The 16,666-nt window shown below is 37.0% G+C and overlaps 1 long non-coding RNA gene across 1 annotated transcript in view; it reads left to right on the forward strand.

Moving 5' to 3' along the window:
* The window catches only part of LOC307186790, a 232,128-nt gene extending 215,754 nt beyond the window's left edge, over positions 1-16,374 (forward strand). The window contains exons 6-7 of the long non-coding RNA XR_013828466.1: positions 11,997-12,063; positions 16,268-16,374. This is a non-coding gene — a long non-coding RNA (uncharacterized lncRNA). The remainder of the gene's footprint in view (positions 1-11,996; positions 12,064-16,267) is intronic.
* Positions 16,375-16,666: the final 292 nt, after the last annotated feature.

Here is a 16,666-nt window from a genome sequence, read left to right on the forward strand (position 1 = left end):
TTAATCTAAATGGGTAAAATATAAGTGGAATTTCAGATATTGTTTTTTGGAAGAATTGAGAATCATTGAGTCTTCTGGAATAGTTGCCTTTTTAACTAAGGCCAATGCAGGGAACATTCCTTTTTAGCTCCCCGTAGGAACTTATTTATCTGGAACTAAATAGCACAGGAAAGAGAAGCAGAATGATATTAACAAAACTTATTTCCCTAATTTGACTGAATCATTTCTCAAGAACATATTTTGAGTTTTAGAGAAGATAAAGGGAGATCAGATCTCTACTTTAAGCTAATGGGGTCATTTGTTCCTGTCACAAAAATACCTCTTTAACAAAAGTTACTCATACACAGCTACAGCATAGTATTCTGTGAGGAAAGCAATAATCTTATTGAGGAAAATTATGAAAACTGGCAGATTTAATTCAAGAAAATAAAGATACAGGAATCAAATAAATTTTAATTTCGTAGAACAAGGGACTCCCAGCATGCCTATGTATCCTCAGGTCTCACATGAAACCCAAAATGACATCTCTGTTGTACTTAAACTCCAGCACTGTATCCCTAGTGTCTTCAGTAATCAGTTAGGGGAAATTCTCTGACCCTGTCTGATTTTCCGTACTTTGCTTGAGATTCTTTTTCCAGGAAAGCCAGTGAAATTTACCTCTAGTTTAGTTTCTAAAACTTCACTAAGAAGCCCTCATTCATTGATTCATTTATTCATGAAAGCTATTGGCTTTTTCCCTTTTATAGCAATAATCAGTCATTTATACTCTGTTCTTTTTCATTTGAATATTTCAGTTTAGGAATATATATATGCCAGAAGATATAGTGGCATGTTTATGTATATGTATGATACGTATTACATATAAAGGTTTATATTTATAAATTTTTTAAAAACTCTGTAACTAGAAAATATGAAAAATGAGATCATGAAACCCAGTGACTCTTAAGCTTAGTTACACAAAGGCAAACTTCTGCTCTTATAAAATTTAACAGAGCTTTAACCAGGCACATTTGCATACCCAAATGCCTTGGTAATATAATTCAGCCACAACTATAGTTATTAGAAATGAACTAGGGCATATGCTTATCAGAATATGTTAAATTCTTTTATACCAATAGTTTCAGCAAAAGCTTAATTTCAGATTACTGTAAATTGCATATAGAATGTATCTGGTGGTGTATTACAGTAATGACAGAATAAGAGAAATATGCAAACAAACATTTCTCACAAACTGAAAGGCACCACAGGTGATCAGTACTCTTTTCAGTTGAAATATATTTTTACAGAGAACATAAATTTTTCATTGTTTCTTTAAAACTTCATGCTATTTTATAGACAAACAATCAAATTTCCAGTGCTGGGGAATTGTTACTAATTCAAGTAATAATACCATTTTCAATATTTTTTTAATATAAAGCTGGAATTAGGGTTTATTATATATCACTAGATGACAGAAGGGAACTCATCTCAGATATTAGACCTACATCACAAAAAAGCTACAATAATTTTATATATTTCAAATTTGAGAAACGGTGCATAACGTCTACTTCTGAGTTCCATATAATGAAAGTTAGCAAGTTAGATTATGAAAATAACTGCTGATAGTTACCCTCAAGATGGTTGTTTCTTGTCTCTCAGTTAAGATTTTCTCTATTTCACATAATAATCCTCTTTTAGAAATCTCATCTCTAATACTCTTATATGAATAGAAAACGTTAGGTCAGTTTATGTCATTATCTATATTATATTTATACTGGATTTCTCATGAATCCAGTTGTTTTCTGTGGTGTACTAAGCATTTTTATGAACTCCCAAGTAGGAATGAAAAAAACTGGAGTTATTTGAGGCTGGAAAAATGTTTGAGTTGAGTGGAACCTGAAACATAATCTGCAAACCACGGTTCCTCTTCATTTTATGTATATTTTAAGGGAAATTTAATTCAGATGTTTCTGATGAATGTGCACTTAGCTCATCAAACTTGTTGTGCAAGAGATATTTGATTTCCAGGAAGACTTTTTCTTTGCAAGACATTTTCCTCTGTACAAGGAAGTCTCGTTTTGCCTTCATTAGATGCTATGCAAAAGTGGAGACACTTCTGTTGCTCCTTCTCTCTCTCTTTTTTTTAATGTATCTGAGTTCATACTTTTGTTTAATGAGAATTTTTAAACCAACCATGTCTCCTGTGTTATTATAAAAGCAGTAAAGAAAATAACTGATATACTAGAGGTGACTTAATCAAACTCCACAAATTAGAAAAATAATTTGTGACTTTATATTACATTGAACCATACAATCTTTGACTGCAAAATGGCTAACATATGTTAGAAGCAGTAATGGAAAGAAATTGAACCAAAAGTCAAAGTGTCTGGTTTCTAACCTCAATTTCACCACACACTTTCTAGGTGATTTTAGAAGAATCATATTGTTTATCTTTATCTGTAAAATTAGGGTGTTAGATAAAATGATTTCCCCAGATACAATTCTTAAAGGTCTGTCAAATTTCTGAATTCAGTATACATTTTATCAATAGTATCAAAAATATTTTATGCATAATTTTTATTGTATATAAAATAGATATATTTTATGTATATAAAATATAGCCATGTCTCTAAATGTCACCAAAAAAGAAAAAATCAGCTTTACCTCAAGTAACAATCTTAATTCACTTAAATAAGTTTATAGCAAAATACATCTTGGTCAAAATTCAACTAACTAAAGTCTCACAAAAATATTTTCTTTGATTTTTTTTTTCCTGTTATCTACCTTTATGGAAAAGAAGCAAATGATATAACAGGGACTGAATTATCAGTTATTATTATTATTATTATTATTATTATTATTATTATTATTTGCGGTACGCGGGCCCCTCACTGTTGTGGCCTCTCCTGTTGCGGAGCACAGGCTCCGGACACGCAGGCTCAGTGGCCATGGCTCATGGGTCTAGCCGCTCTGCGGCATGTGGGATCTTCACGGACCGGGGCACGAACCCGTGTCCCCTGCATCGGCAGGCGGATTCTCAACCACTGTGCCACCAGGGAAGCCCTATCAGTTATTATTAACATTTTCCCAGATTAGATTATGGTGTTTACATGTAACCATCTATAGTTATTACATCAATGTGTTTTACATGAGAAGTAATATAAAAATATCCAAAAACACTGAAAACTTTGAGATTGTTTTATTAATTGTGATAGATTGTTTTCTGCTGCAGTAACAAACAACCTCCATATTTCAGTGGCTTGAAACAATCATAGGTCATTTCTTGCTCACATGACATGCCTTTTGTGAATTGTTTGGAGGCTACATTCCATGTCTTCTCTCAGGGATCCAAGCTGATGGATACCTTATCTCAAGGTATATTTCACAATCATGACATCTGTGGGAGGGACATGACAAGACACTAACTTGTTCTCAAACTTTTACAGAAGGTGACACATGATTTCTGCTCTCAAATTAGTGACCAGTGAGAGTTATCTAGTTACATGAATTTCAAAACTATGAGGAAGCACAAGTCTAGTATGTACCTAGGAAGCAAATGAGAAATAGATGGTAGACAGTATTAATGACTTGCACAGTTACACACACACAAATGGAAAGTGATATTTAGAGTAGCAGACTAGTTAAGAAAAGAAAGTTGATTGACTAATCCTTAGATCTTTGAAATCAAGAAGGGAAATATTTTTCTAACTGAAATAAATTTAAAAATTATGTAACTAGATATCCCTAGTCTTAATTTATTTAAAATGTTAATTTTAGTTAATACATTTGAAATATAAAATTTTATTATTACCCTTAGTGCTAAAAATTACTTTTTTCATAATTCTATAAAATCCTTCGTTTTTTCACTTAATAGTGACATCTATGGGTTTAGAAAAATTTACCACAATTTTAAGTAATCATTAATATGCCATTTAGTTTATACATATCTTATATACTTTTTATACATATCATATGTACTCTGTACCAACAGTTAATAAAAGTTATCCCCAATCTTTGCCCCCCCCCCAAAAAAGCAGTTTATTTGTATTGCCTCTACTCATATATCTTAAAAATATTTGTTTATTAGGATTCTAGATATATCAATTTAAGACATGTCCGATTCAATTCTTCCTTTGATAGAAGAATTGCTAACTCAAGTAACTCTTTATCTCTCCCTCAAGCCTTTCCAATACACCTAGTGCTCAATTTTCAGTCCCTGTCCTGTTTAATTATTATATCTAAAAATTAATAATGTTTGTATTGTTTAGACTATTTTAAATAAACTGCTTCCTGAAAAGTTAAGTAGTATAATTTTTTTGGGGGGGGGTATGCGGGCCTCTCACTGTTGTGGCCTCTCCTGTTGCGGAGCGCAGGCTCTGGGCGCGCAGGCTTAGCGGCCATGGCTCACGAGCCCAGCCACTCCGCGGCATGTGGGATCCTCCCGGACCAGGGAACGAACCCGTGTCCCCTGCATCGGCAGGCGGACTCTCAACCACTACGCCACCAGGGAAGCCCTAAGTAGGATAATTTTATTAATTTTTGATCATATTTTTCTTTTTGCACAGTTTATTAAGTCTCAGTTTAGGTAGCTAACAGTGGATTATCCAGAAGTTATCAGGTTCTCAGAACACTGAGCATTTTATTTTATTTTATTTTATTTTATTTTATTTTACATCTTTATTGGAGTATAATTGCTTTACAATGGTGTGTTAGTTTCTGCTTTATAACAAAGTGAATCAGTTATACATATAATGTTCCCATATCTCTTCCCTCTTGCATCTCCCTCCCTCCCACCCTCCCTATCCTACCCCTCTAGGTGGTCACAAAGCACCGAGTTGATCTCCCTGTGCTATGCGGCTGCTTCCCACTAGCTATCTATTTTATGTTTGGTAGTGTATATATGTCCATGCCACTCTCTGGTTTTGTCACAGCTTACCCTTCCCCCTCCCCATATCCTCAAGTTCATTCTCTAGTAGGTCTGTGTCTTTATTCCCGTCTTACCCCTAGGTTCTTCATGACATTTCTTTTTTCTTAGATTCCATATATATGTGTTAGCATACGGTATTTGTCTTTCTTTCTGACTTAACTTCACTCTGTATGACAGACTCTAGGTCCATCCACCTCATTACAAATAGCTCAATTTCATTTCTTTTTATGGCTGAATAATATTCCATTGTATATATGTGCCACATCTTCTTTATCCATTCATCCGATGATGGACACTTAGGTTGTTTCCATCTCCTGGCTATTGTAAGTAGAGCTGCAATGAACATTTTGGTACATGAATCTTTTAGAATTATGGTTTTCTCAGGGTATATGTCCAGTAGTGGGATTTCTGGGTCATATGGTAGTTCTATTTGTAGTTTTTTAAGGAACCTCCATACTGTTCTCCATAATGGCTGTACCAATTCACATTCCCACCAGCAGTGCAAGAGTATTCCCTTTTCTCCACACCCTCTCCAGCATTTATTGTTTCTAGACTTTTTGATGATAGCCATTCTGACTGGTGTGAGATGATATCTCATTGTAGTTTTGATTTGCATTTCTCTAATGATTAATGATGTTGAGCATTCTTTCATGTGTTTGTTGGCAGTCTGTATATCTTCTTTGGAGAAATGTCTATTTAGGTCTTCTGCCCGTTGTTGGATTGGGTTTTTTGGTTTTATTTATTATTGAGTTGCATGAGCTGCTTGTAAATTTTGGAGATTAATCCTTTGTCAGTTGCTTCATTTGCAAATATTTTCTCCCATTGTGAGGGTTGTCTTTTGGTCTTGCTTATGGTTTCCTTTGTTGTGCAAAAGCTTTGCAGTTTCATTAGGTCCCATTTGTTTATTTTTAATTCCATTTCTCTAGGAGGTGGGTCAAAAAGGATCTTGCTGTGATTTATGTCATAGAGTGTTCTGCCTATGTTTTCCTCTAAGAGTTTGATAGTTTCTGACCTTACATTTAGGTCTTTAATCCATTTTGAGCTTATTTTTGTGTATGATGTTAGGGAGTGATCTAATCTCATAGTTTTACATGTACCTGTCCAGTTTTCCCAACACCACTTATTGAAGAGGCTGCCCTTTCTCCACTGTACATTCCTGCCTCCTTTATCAAAGATAAGGTGACCATATGTACGTGGGTTGATCTCTGGGCTTTCTATCCTGTTCCATTAATCTGTCTTTCTGTTTTTGTGCCAGTACCATACTGTCTTGATTACTGTAGCTTTGTAGTATAGTCTGAAGTCAGGGAGCCTGATTCCTCCACCTCCGTTTTTCATTCTCAAGATTGCTTTGGCTATTCGGGGTCTTTTGTGTTTCCATACAAATTGTGAAATTTTTTATTCTAGTTCTGTGAAAAATGCCAGTGGTAGTTTGATAGGGATTGCATTGAATCTGTAGATTGCTTTGGGTAGTAGAGTCATTTTCACAATGTTGATACTTCTGATCCAAGAACGTGGTGTATCTCTCCATCTATTTGTATCATCTTTAATTTCTTTCGTCAGTGTCTTATAATTTTCTGCATACAGGTCTTTTGTCTCCTTAGGTAGGTTTATTTCTAGATATTTTATTCTTTTTGTTGCAATGGTAAATGGGAGTGTTTTCTTGATTTCACTTTCAGATTTTTCATCATTAGTGTACAAGAATGCCAGAGATTTCTGTGCATTAATTTTGTATCCTGCTACTTTACCAAATTCATTGATTAGCTCTAGTAGTTTTCTGGTAGCCTCTTTAGGATTCTCTATGTATAGTATCATGTCATCTGCAAACAGTGACAGCTTCACTTCTTCTTTCCCAATTTGTATTCCTTTTATTTCCTTTTCTTCTCTGATTACTGTAGCTAAAACTTCCAAAACTATGTTGAATAAGAGTGGTGAGAATGGGCAACCTTGTCTTGTTCCTGATCTTAGTAGAAATGCTTTCAGTTTTTCACCATTGAGGACGATGTTGACTGTGGGTTTATCATATATGGCCTTTATTATGTTGTGGAAAGTTCCCTCTATGCCTACTTTCTGCAGGGTTTTTACCATACATGGGTGTTGAATTTTGTTGAAAGCTTTCTCTACATCTATTGAGATGATCATATGGTTTTTCTCCTTCAATTTTTTAATATGGTGTATCACATTGATTGATTTGCGTATATTGAAGAATCCTTGCCTTCCTGGAATAAACCCCACTTGGTCATGGTGTATGATCCTTTTAATGTGCTGTTGGATTCTGTTTGCTAGTATTTTGTTGAAGATTTTTGCATCTATGTTCATCAGTGATATTGGCCTGTAGTTTTCTTTCTTTCTGACATCCTTGTCTAATTTTGGTATCAGGGTGATGGTGGCCTCATAGAATGATTTTGGGAGTGTTCCTCCCTCTGCTATATTTTGGAAGAGTTTGAGAAGGATAGGGGTTAACTCTTCTCTAAATGTTTGATAGAATTTGCCTGTGAAGCCATCTGGTCCTGGGCTTTTGTTTATTGGAAGATTTTTAATCATATTTTCAATTTCAGTGCTTGTGATTGGTTTGTTCATATTTTCTATTTCTTCTTGATTCAGTCTTGGCAGGTTGTGCATTTCTAAGAATTTGTCCATTTCTTCTAGGTTGTCCATTTTATTGTCATATAGTTGCTTGTATTAATCTCTCATGATCTTTTGTATTTCTGCAGTGTCTGTTGTCACTTCTCCTTTGTCATTTCTAATTCTATTGATTTGAGTCTTCTCCCTTTTTTTCTTGATGAGTCTGGCTAATGGTTTATCAATTTTATTTATCTTCTCAAAGAACCAGCTTTTAGTTTTATTGATCTTTGCTATCGTTTCCTTCATTTCTTTTTCATTTATTTCTGATCTGATTTTTATGATTTCTTTCCTTCTGCTAACTTTGGGGGTTTTTTGTCCTTCTTTCTCTAATTGCTTTAGGTGCAAGGTTAGGTTGTTTATTTGAGATGTTTCCTGTTTCTTAAGGTAGGATTGTATTGCTATAAACTTCCCTCTTAGAACTGCTTTTGCTGCATCCCATAGGTTTTGCGTCATCGTGTCTCCATTGTCATTTGTTTCCAGGTATATTTTTATTTCCTCTTTGATTTCTTTGGTGATCACTTCGTTATTAAGTGGTGTATTGTTTAGCCTCCATGTGTTTGTATTTTTTACAGATATTTTCCTGTAATTGATATCTAGTCTCATAGCATTGTGGTTGGAAAGGATACTTGACACAATTTCAATTTTTTTTTATATTTACCAAGGCTTGATTTGTGACCCAAGATATGATCTATCCTGGAGAATGTTTCATGAGCACTTGAGAAAAATGTGTATTCTGTTGTTTTTGGATGGAATGTCCTATAAATATCAATTAAGTCCATCTTGTTTAATGTGTCATTTAAAGTTTGTGTTTCCTTATTTATTTTCATTTTGGATGATCTGTCCATTGGTGAAAGTGGTTTGTTAAATTCCCCTACTGTGAATGTGTTTTTTCAATTTCCCTTTTTATGGCTGTTAGTATTTGCCTTATTTATTGAGGTGCTCCTATGTTGGGTGCATAAATATTTACAATTGTTATATCTTCTTCTTGGATCGATCCCTTGATCATTATGTAGTGTCCTTCTTTGTTTCTTATAATAGTCTTTATTTTAAAGTCTATTTTGTCTGATATGAGAATTGCTACTCCAGCTTTCTTTTGGTTTCCATTTGCATGGAATATCTTTTTCCATCCCCTTACTTTCAGTCGGTATGTGTCTCTAGGTCTGAAGTGGGTCTCTTGTAGACAGCATATATATGGGTCTTGTTTTTGTATCCATTCAGTCAGTCTTTGTCTTTTGGTGGGAGCATTTAATCCATTTACATTTAAGGTAATTATTGATATGTATGTTCCTATTCCCATTTTCTTAATTGTTTTGGGTTTGTTATTGTAGGTCTTTTCCTTCTCTTGTGTTTCTTGCCTCGAGAAGTTCGTTTAGCATTTGTTGTAAAGCTGGTTTGGTGGTGCTGAACTCTCTCAGCTTTTGCTTGTCTGTAAAGGTTTTAATTTCTCCATCAAATCTGAATGAGATCCTTGCTGGATAGAGTAATCTTGGTTGTAGGTTTTTCTGCTTAATCACTTTAAATATGTCCTGCCACTCCCTCTGGCTTGCAGAGTTTCTGCTGAAAGATCAGCTGTTAACCTTATGGGGATTCCCTTGTGTGTTATTTGTTGTTTTTCCCTTGCTGTTTTTAATATGTTTTCTTTGTATGTAATTTTTGACAGTTTGATTAATATGTGTCTTGGCATGTTTCTCCTTGGATTTATCCTGTATGGGACTCTCTGTGCTTCCTGGACTTGATTGACTCTTTCCTTTCCCATATTAGGGAAGTTTTCAACTATAATCTCTTCAAATATATGCTCAGTTCCCTTTTATTCCTCTTCTTCTTCTGGGACCCCTATAATTCGAATGTTGGTGCATATAATGTTGTCCCAGAGGTCTCTGAGACTGTCCTCAATTCTGTTCATTCCTTTTTCTTTATTCTGCTCTGTAGTAGTTTTTTCCACTATTTTATCTTCCAGGTCACTTTCCGTTCTTCTGCCTCAGTTATTCTGCTATTGATCCCATCTAGAGTATTTTTAATTTCATTTATTGTGCTGTTCATCATTGCTTGTTTCATCTTTAGTTCTTCTAGGTTCTTGTTAAATGTTTCTTGCATTTTCTCTATTCGATTTCCAAGATTTTGGATCATGTTTACTATCATTATTCTGAATTCTTTTTCAGGTAGACTGCCTATTTCCTCTTCATTTGTTAGGTCTGGTGTGTTTTTATCTTGCTCCTTCATCTGCTGTGTGTTTTTCTGTCTTCACACTTTGCTTATCTTACTGTGTTTGGGGTCTCCTTTTTGCAGGCTGCAGGTCCGTAGTTCCCTTTGTTTTTGTTGTCTGTCCCCAGTGGCTAAAGTTGGTTCAGTGGGTTGTGTAGGCTTCCTGGTGGAGGGGACTAGTGCCTGTGTTCTGGTGGATGAGGCTGGATCTTGTCTTTCTGGTGGGCAGGTCCACGTCTGGTAGTGTGTTTTGGGGTTTCTGTGGCCTTACTATGATTTTAGGCAGCCTCTCTGCTAATGGGTGGGGTTGTGTTCCTGTCTTGCTAGTTGTTTGGCATAGGGTATCCAGTACTGTAGCTTACTGGTCGTTGAGTGAAGCTGGGTGCTGGTGTTGAGATGGAGATCTGTCAGAGATTTTCGCCATTTGATATTATGTGGAGCTGGGAGGTCTCTTGTGGACCAGTGTCCTGAAGTTGGCTCTCCAACCTCAGAGGCACAGCACTGACTCCTGGCTGTAGCACCAAGAGCCTTTCATCCACACTGCTCAGAATAAAAGGGAGAAAAAGAAGAAAGAAAGAGAGAGAGAGAGAAAGAAAGAAAGAAAGAAAGAAAGAAAGAAAGAAAGAAAAAGAAAGAGAAGGGAGGGAGGGAGGAAGGAAGGAAAGAAAGAAAGGTAGGAAGGAAGAAAGGAAGGAAGGAAGGAGAAAGGAAGAAGGAAGGAAGAAGGAAGGAGGAAAGAAGATAAAATAAAATAAGATAAAATAAAATTATTAAAATAAAAAATAATTATTAAGTAAAAAAAATTTTTTAAAGAAAAAAACAATGGACAGGCAGAACGCTAGAACAAATGGTAAAAGCAAAGCTATACAGACAAAATCACACACAGAAGCATACACATACACACTCACAAAGAGAAAAAGAGGAAAAAAAAATATATATATATATATATATTGCTGCTCCCAAAGTCCACCTCCTCAATTTGGGATGATTCGTTGTCTATTGAGGTATTCCACAGATGCAGGGTACATCAAGTTGATTGTGGAGATTTAATCCGCTGCTCCTGAGGCTGCTGGGAGAGATTTCCCTTTCTCTTCTTTGTTCGCACAGCTCCCGGGGCTCAGCTTTGGATTTGGCCCCGCCTCTGCCTGAGGGCGTCTGTTTTTCGCTCAGACAGGACGCAGTTAAAGGAGCAGCTGCTTCAGGGACTTTGGCTCACTCAGGCGGGGGGGGGGGGGGGCGGGGAGGGGTGCAGATGCGGGGCGAGCCTGCGGTGTCAGAGGCTGGCGTGACATTGCACCAGCCTGAGGCGCGCCATGCGTTCTCCCGGGGAAGATGTCCCTGGATCCCGGGACCCTGCCAGTGTCGGGCTGCACAGGCTCCCCGGAAGGGAGGTGTGGATAGTGACCTGTGCTCGCACACAGGCTTCTTGGTGGCGGCAGCAGCATCCTTAGCATCTCAGGTCCGTCTCTGGAGTCTGCGCTGTTAGCTGCGGCTCGCGCCCGTCTCTGGAGCTCCTTTAAGCAGCGCTCTTAATCCCCTCTCCTCGTGCACCAGGAAACAAAGAGGGACGAAAAAGTCTCTTGCCTCTTCGGCAGGTCCAGACTTCCCCGGATTCCCTCCCGTCTAGCCGTGGCGCACTAACCCCTTCAGGCTGTGTTCACGCCGCCAGTCCTCTCCCTGCGATCCTACCAACCGAAGCCCGAGCCTCAGCTCCCAGCCCCTTCCGTCCCGGTGTGTGAGCAGACAAGCCTCTCAGGCTGGTGAGTGCCGGTCGATCCTCTGTGCGGGAATCTCTCTGCTTTGCCCTCCGCACCCCTGTTGCTGTGCTCCCCTCCGCGGCTTCGAAGCTTCCCTCCCCCCCTGCCACCCGCAGTCTCCACCCGCAAATGGGCTTTCTAGTGTGTGGAAACCTTTCCTCCTTCACAGCTCCCTCCCACTGGTGCAGGTCCCGTTCCTATCTTTTTGTCTCTGTTTTTTCTTTTTTCTTTTGCCCTACCCAGGTACGTGGGGGAGTTTCTTGCCTTTTGGAGGTCTGAGGTCTTCTCCCAGCATTCAGTAGGTGTTCTGTAGGAGTTGTTCCACATGTAAATGTATTTCTTGTGTATCTGTGTGGAGGAAGGTGATCTCTGCGTCTTACTCTTCCACCATCTTCCTGATTCCCACACTGAGCATTTTAAATGAGCTCTTGCAGTCTGTTAAATTTTTTTTTGAAAGATGTAAGTGGTATCTATTAATTTGGTTTTTCTGTTTGTTTGCTTGTTTGTAGAGTGGAAGAGGATCTTGGATCAATGGCATATGGACCAGTAGTATAAGAAAGACATATTACTTCAAAGGTATTCCTTCATGCATATTATAATGCTTCCTCTTCTGTGCTACCACAATGATATATATTCATACGCCATTTATTGAGTTGAAATTAGAGCTTCTGTACTAGATTGAAAACGCCTTTTATACAGGGAGCATGACTTACACATCTCATAATTCTAGAACTTAACCGAAAATTGGTTGAAATTTAATTTTTACTGAGCATGAAGGATGTGCCAAGCACTTCATAAAGTACTTTAATATAGTTCATGTATGTGTGTATATATAATAATCTAACATGATCATATTTTATTATAGAATTTTTACACATAAAGAATACAACAGGTAGTAGGGATTGTAGAAAGTTTCTGGGAAGGATCCAAGGCACCAAGAACATAGAACATGGTTACTTCTAGTCAACCACAGAAGGTTCTGGAAGAAAGGAAATATATCAAAAGTGAGGATTGTTAAAAGGGCAAAGCAGCTGCATAATCACTGGATAATTTCTTATAAAAAATGTCAAAGTGACAGTAACAGTGGAATGACTCTAATGACCCCAAATGATTTAATGTTAATTGACTCCTCCTGTTAATGATATTTCGCTCTGCTCTTCTTTCCTTTTGTGTAGCTACTTATCAAAATACTGATGTTATTCCTATTACCTTTTTAACCTAGCCAAGAAAATAAATATGTATTTTTTACTTAAAGATAATCAGAGTGTGTCTAATAGAAATGGGAGAACACACCCATAAAAAAATTCAGTGCATTGCACTTAGATTTTCCTTTCTGGTATTTCTGTTTTGTTTTTCATGAGAGTCAGCTTTTGGAGGCAAACAATGGTTTCAGGCTAATATTTACAGTCCTTTAATTTAGTAAACTAAGAGCTTAGCATAATGATAAAAAGAAGCTAGAGAAGCACATAGAAAGATGAATGCAGGGCTAATGTATTTTGATCCTTATTTTCTTCTGGATGAAATATTTTTGTATTTTCTATAGTAGGGATTATGACAGCATGTGATTCCACTGTATTTACATCTGTACAATTCCCATTTCTAATAGAGTCTTTTTTTATATATATAGTTAAACTTTGATATGTTTTGTTTTATTTTCCTGTATAGCTCTTTGATATGGTCTGCTCCCTAAGTTTTCTTATGTATATTCTCCTATATTTAAAATATGTTTCTGCTCACCTCAAGCTCATTGGGAATTCTAGACTCATTTTCCCAAAGGAAAAGAAGCATCGCCTCTCTGAAACATCCTATTCAGCTTCTCTCAACAGCAAATTAATGAGCTTTCTTCTAAGACATCACTTAGAACACTGATGAAAATGCTAAATAGCTTGTATTGTTGATGCTGGAAGCATTATAAAATAAATTCTGCAAGGTTGGATTTCTGTCATCTTTGAGCTCATCACCGTGACTCTTAGGATGATGCTTAATTGACTTTATTAGGTGGAAACAGGTACATCTGTTTATTACATAACACAATTGTGGTCTTATCTTAGATCACTGTAACTGTTTCCAGGACAATGTCAAAGTTACGAATATTTTTCAAGTCATTTATTTTAAGATTTTCAAAATATAACCAATAAGAGGCAAAATTATTACTTACATAAATTCAATATTTTTGATTAAACTTAAAACATATTTTGATAGGTTTTAAAGGAACCAGAGAAACCTGTAGACCCAAATCATAAGTGAGCTAAGGGGAATCTATCATGATTTATTCATAATAATTTTTCAGATTTCTCCAGTTGGTATTATAGATTAAATGTTTGTATTCCCCCAAAATTCATATGTGGAAGCCCTAACCCCAAATTTGATCATTTTAGGAGGTAGGGTCTTTGAGAGGTAATTAGTTTTAGATGAACTCATGAGTGGAGCCCTATGATGTGATTAGTGTTTTGTTTTGTTTTGTTTTTTTGCGGTACACGGGCCTTTCACTATTGTGGCCTCTCCTGTTGTGGAGCACAGGCTCCGGACGTGCAGGCTCAGTGGCCATGGCTCACTGGCCTAGCTGCTCCGTGGCATGTGGGATCTTCCCGGACTGGGGCACGAACCCATGTCCCCTGCATCGGCAGGCGGTCTCTCAACCACTGCGCCACCAGGGAAGCCCGTGATTAGTGTTTTTATAGGAAGAAGAGACACCAGAATGTCCTCTCTTCACCATATGAAAATACAATGAGAAGGCGCTGTCTGCAAGCTAGGAAAAGAATCCTCACTGGAGTACTGAATTGGCCAGCATGTTGATCTTGGACTTTTTATTCTCCAGAACTGTAAGAAATACATCCTGTTATTTAAGTCATCTAATCTATGATTTTTTTTTTTTGACAGCCCAAATGGACTAATACAGTTGAGAGACTATTTTATGATTCAGTCATAGGTTGAAAGAAATATGAAAAGAAATACATGGCCTTAATGAATGAAACCTTTACAAGTGCCTCTGACTTGAATGAAAATTCAAGTAACATGGCATAGTGAAAAGAGCCCTGATCAAGGAGTTAGTGGACTTGATATCTGATAACTTTTTCTGCCACTAGCAAGTTAAGTGATCTTGTAATGAACACTTAATTGATCCTTACCTTAATTTCCTTACTTTTAAAATAAAGTAGTTGGAGGAAATCATTTTGAAGATTCTTTTTAGTACATAAATCTTACATTTCAGAAGATTAAAAGTAGGGCACTTAATTGTATGTATTTATATACATACACACATCTACACATATTTAAATGTATATGTGTTTGATAGGTATACAGTAGAATGCATAATGTCTGGCTTTCTCCTCTTTAAATAAAAAATACGAAGATCAATAGTAAGAGGAGATATGTATTTTATGTGATAAGAATATGAAATGCATTTCACAATGGATTTATGGGCTTCCCTGGTGGCGCAGTGGTTGAGAGTCTGCCTGCCGATGCAGGGGATGCGGGTTCATGCCCCAGCCCGGGAAGATCCCACATGCCATGGAGCGGCTGGGCCCATGAGCCGTGGCCGCTGAGCCTGCGCGTCTGGAGCTTGTGCTCTGCAACGGGAGAGGCCACAACAGTGAGAGGCCCGTGTACCACAAAAAATAAATAAATAAATAAAAATAATTAAGAATTTATATGATTAACAAATGGCATAAATTCAAATAAAGAAATTAAGTAAATCTTCAGACACACCAGCATGGACATATTGATGGTGGTAGATTTTTGGAGAGATGGGCATGAGAAGGAGGACACAACACTACAGTATCACATTTTTCAAAAATGATTGATTATTATAATCTCACTTTAGATTGAATATCTTTTATTTTTTACCTGACTTAAAGATCTCTTGTTATAAGACCTTACAACTACCTTTTCCTCACAAAATATATACCTATTTCATGAGTCTGTAAACTGGAAAATAATTTTTAATAAACATGTATCTGTTCATCTCAACTTTGGGGTATGGCTGCAGCATTTTGAGACACATCTCATGCTATGGCATGGCTGAAAGCATATTTTCCTCATTCATGCCAGTCTTCAGGGTAATCACTACAGTTATTTTTTTAATTTTAGCATTTACATTTTTAGCAACATAGCCTCCTTATCCGCCCCCCAAATCTAAGCTCATAGTTTTGAATGGTAGAAAAAATAGGCTCTTTCATTTTTAAAAATTCTTTTAAATCCATTTGCCAGTTTTGAGAGAGAGAGGAAGGAAAAAAGAAGGAAGGAAGGGAGGGAGGGAGGAAGGAAGGAAAAAAGAAAGAAAGAAGGTCAGGTACTAGAAATAGAATATCTAATGGATATGGAGGATGAATATCACTGACAGGGATAGGCTGGGACAAGACTGGTTCTTCATACCACAGAAACCATGATACCAGCTTACTCACCAAACTGGTTATGATTGTGAATTTAATGAAGAAAAAATTTCTGAGAAGTCATGCTATGTAAATATGGTTTTTATTTCAACTTTTGTCTATAGCCCTGTTTTTTGTGTGAAATGTATTTCCTCACTGAACGCTTTTCCACATTTGCCACACATAACCACCCCCCTCCCGTCCTGGAACCTGTGTGTAATTTTCTTTTATAAACTTTGACAGAAAAATTGGAGACTTTTTACCAATTAGATAATAAAAATAACTTCCCCTATTTCTCTCTATTACTCAGGGAAATCTCAGTTGTGCTGTTTCCTTATTTCCTCAAGTTATATATGATCATAATATATGCTCATTAATTCAGACACACTGAACATTTATTTTATTTACAGGTTTTGCTCCTTGGTATTCTCAGGAGATGTACATCTCAATTTTATGAGTGACTTGGGGGTAAGTAGTTATGCAGTCATGCTCCAGCCTGCTTCGGTGTCACACATTCATAATGTTGAACACTCAGCCTACAACCCACAGCAACACATCACAGTCACAATTCCAATCACACAATGTCCTATTGCAGTATTTCATGTCATACCTCTGAGACAGGCAATTTCTGATTAGCCCCTGGATTTCCCCTGCTTTTAATGTCTGGGCCCATTTGGCCGCTGACCTAGTATAAATGGGGATGGCGAGTATGTCTTTGGTCTTCTTTAGCTGCAGAGGGCTCAGAGCAGACATAAAACAGGCCTACAGCCCTACAACATCTGAACAGTGTTTCCTGTCTGTAGTTCTCA

This window comes from Stenella coeruleoalba, assembly GCF_951394435.1.
Source record: "Stenella coeruleoalba genome assembly, chromosome: 5".
NCBI classification, from domain to species: Eukaryota; Metazoa; Chordata; class Mammalia; order Artiodactyla; family Delphinidae; genus Stenella; species Stenella coeruleoalba.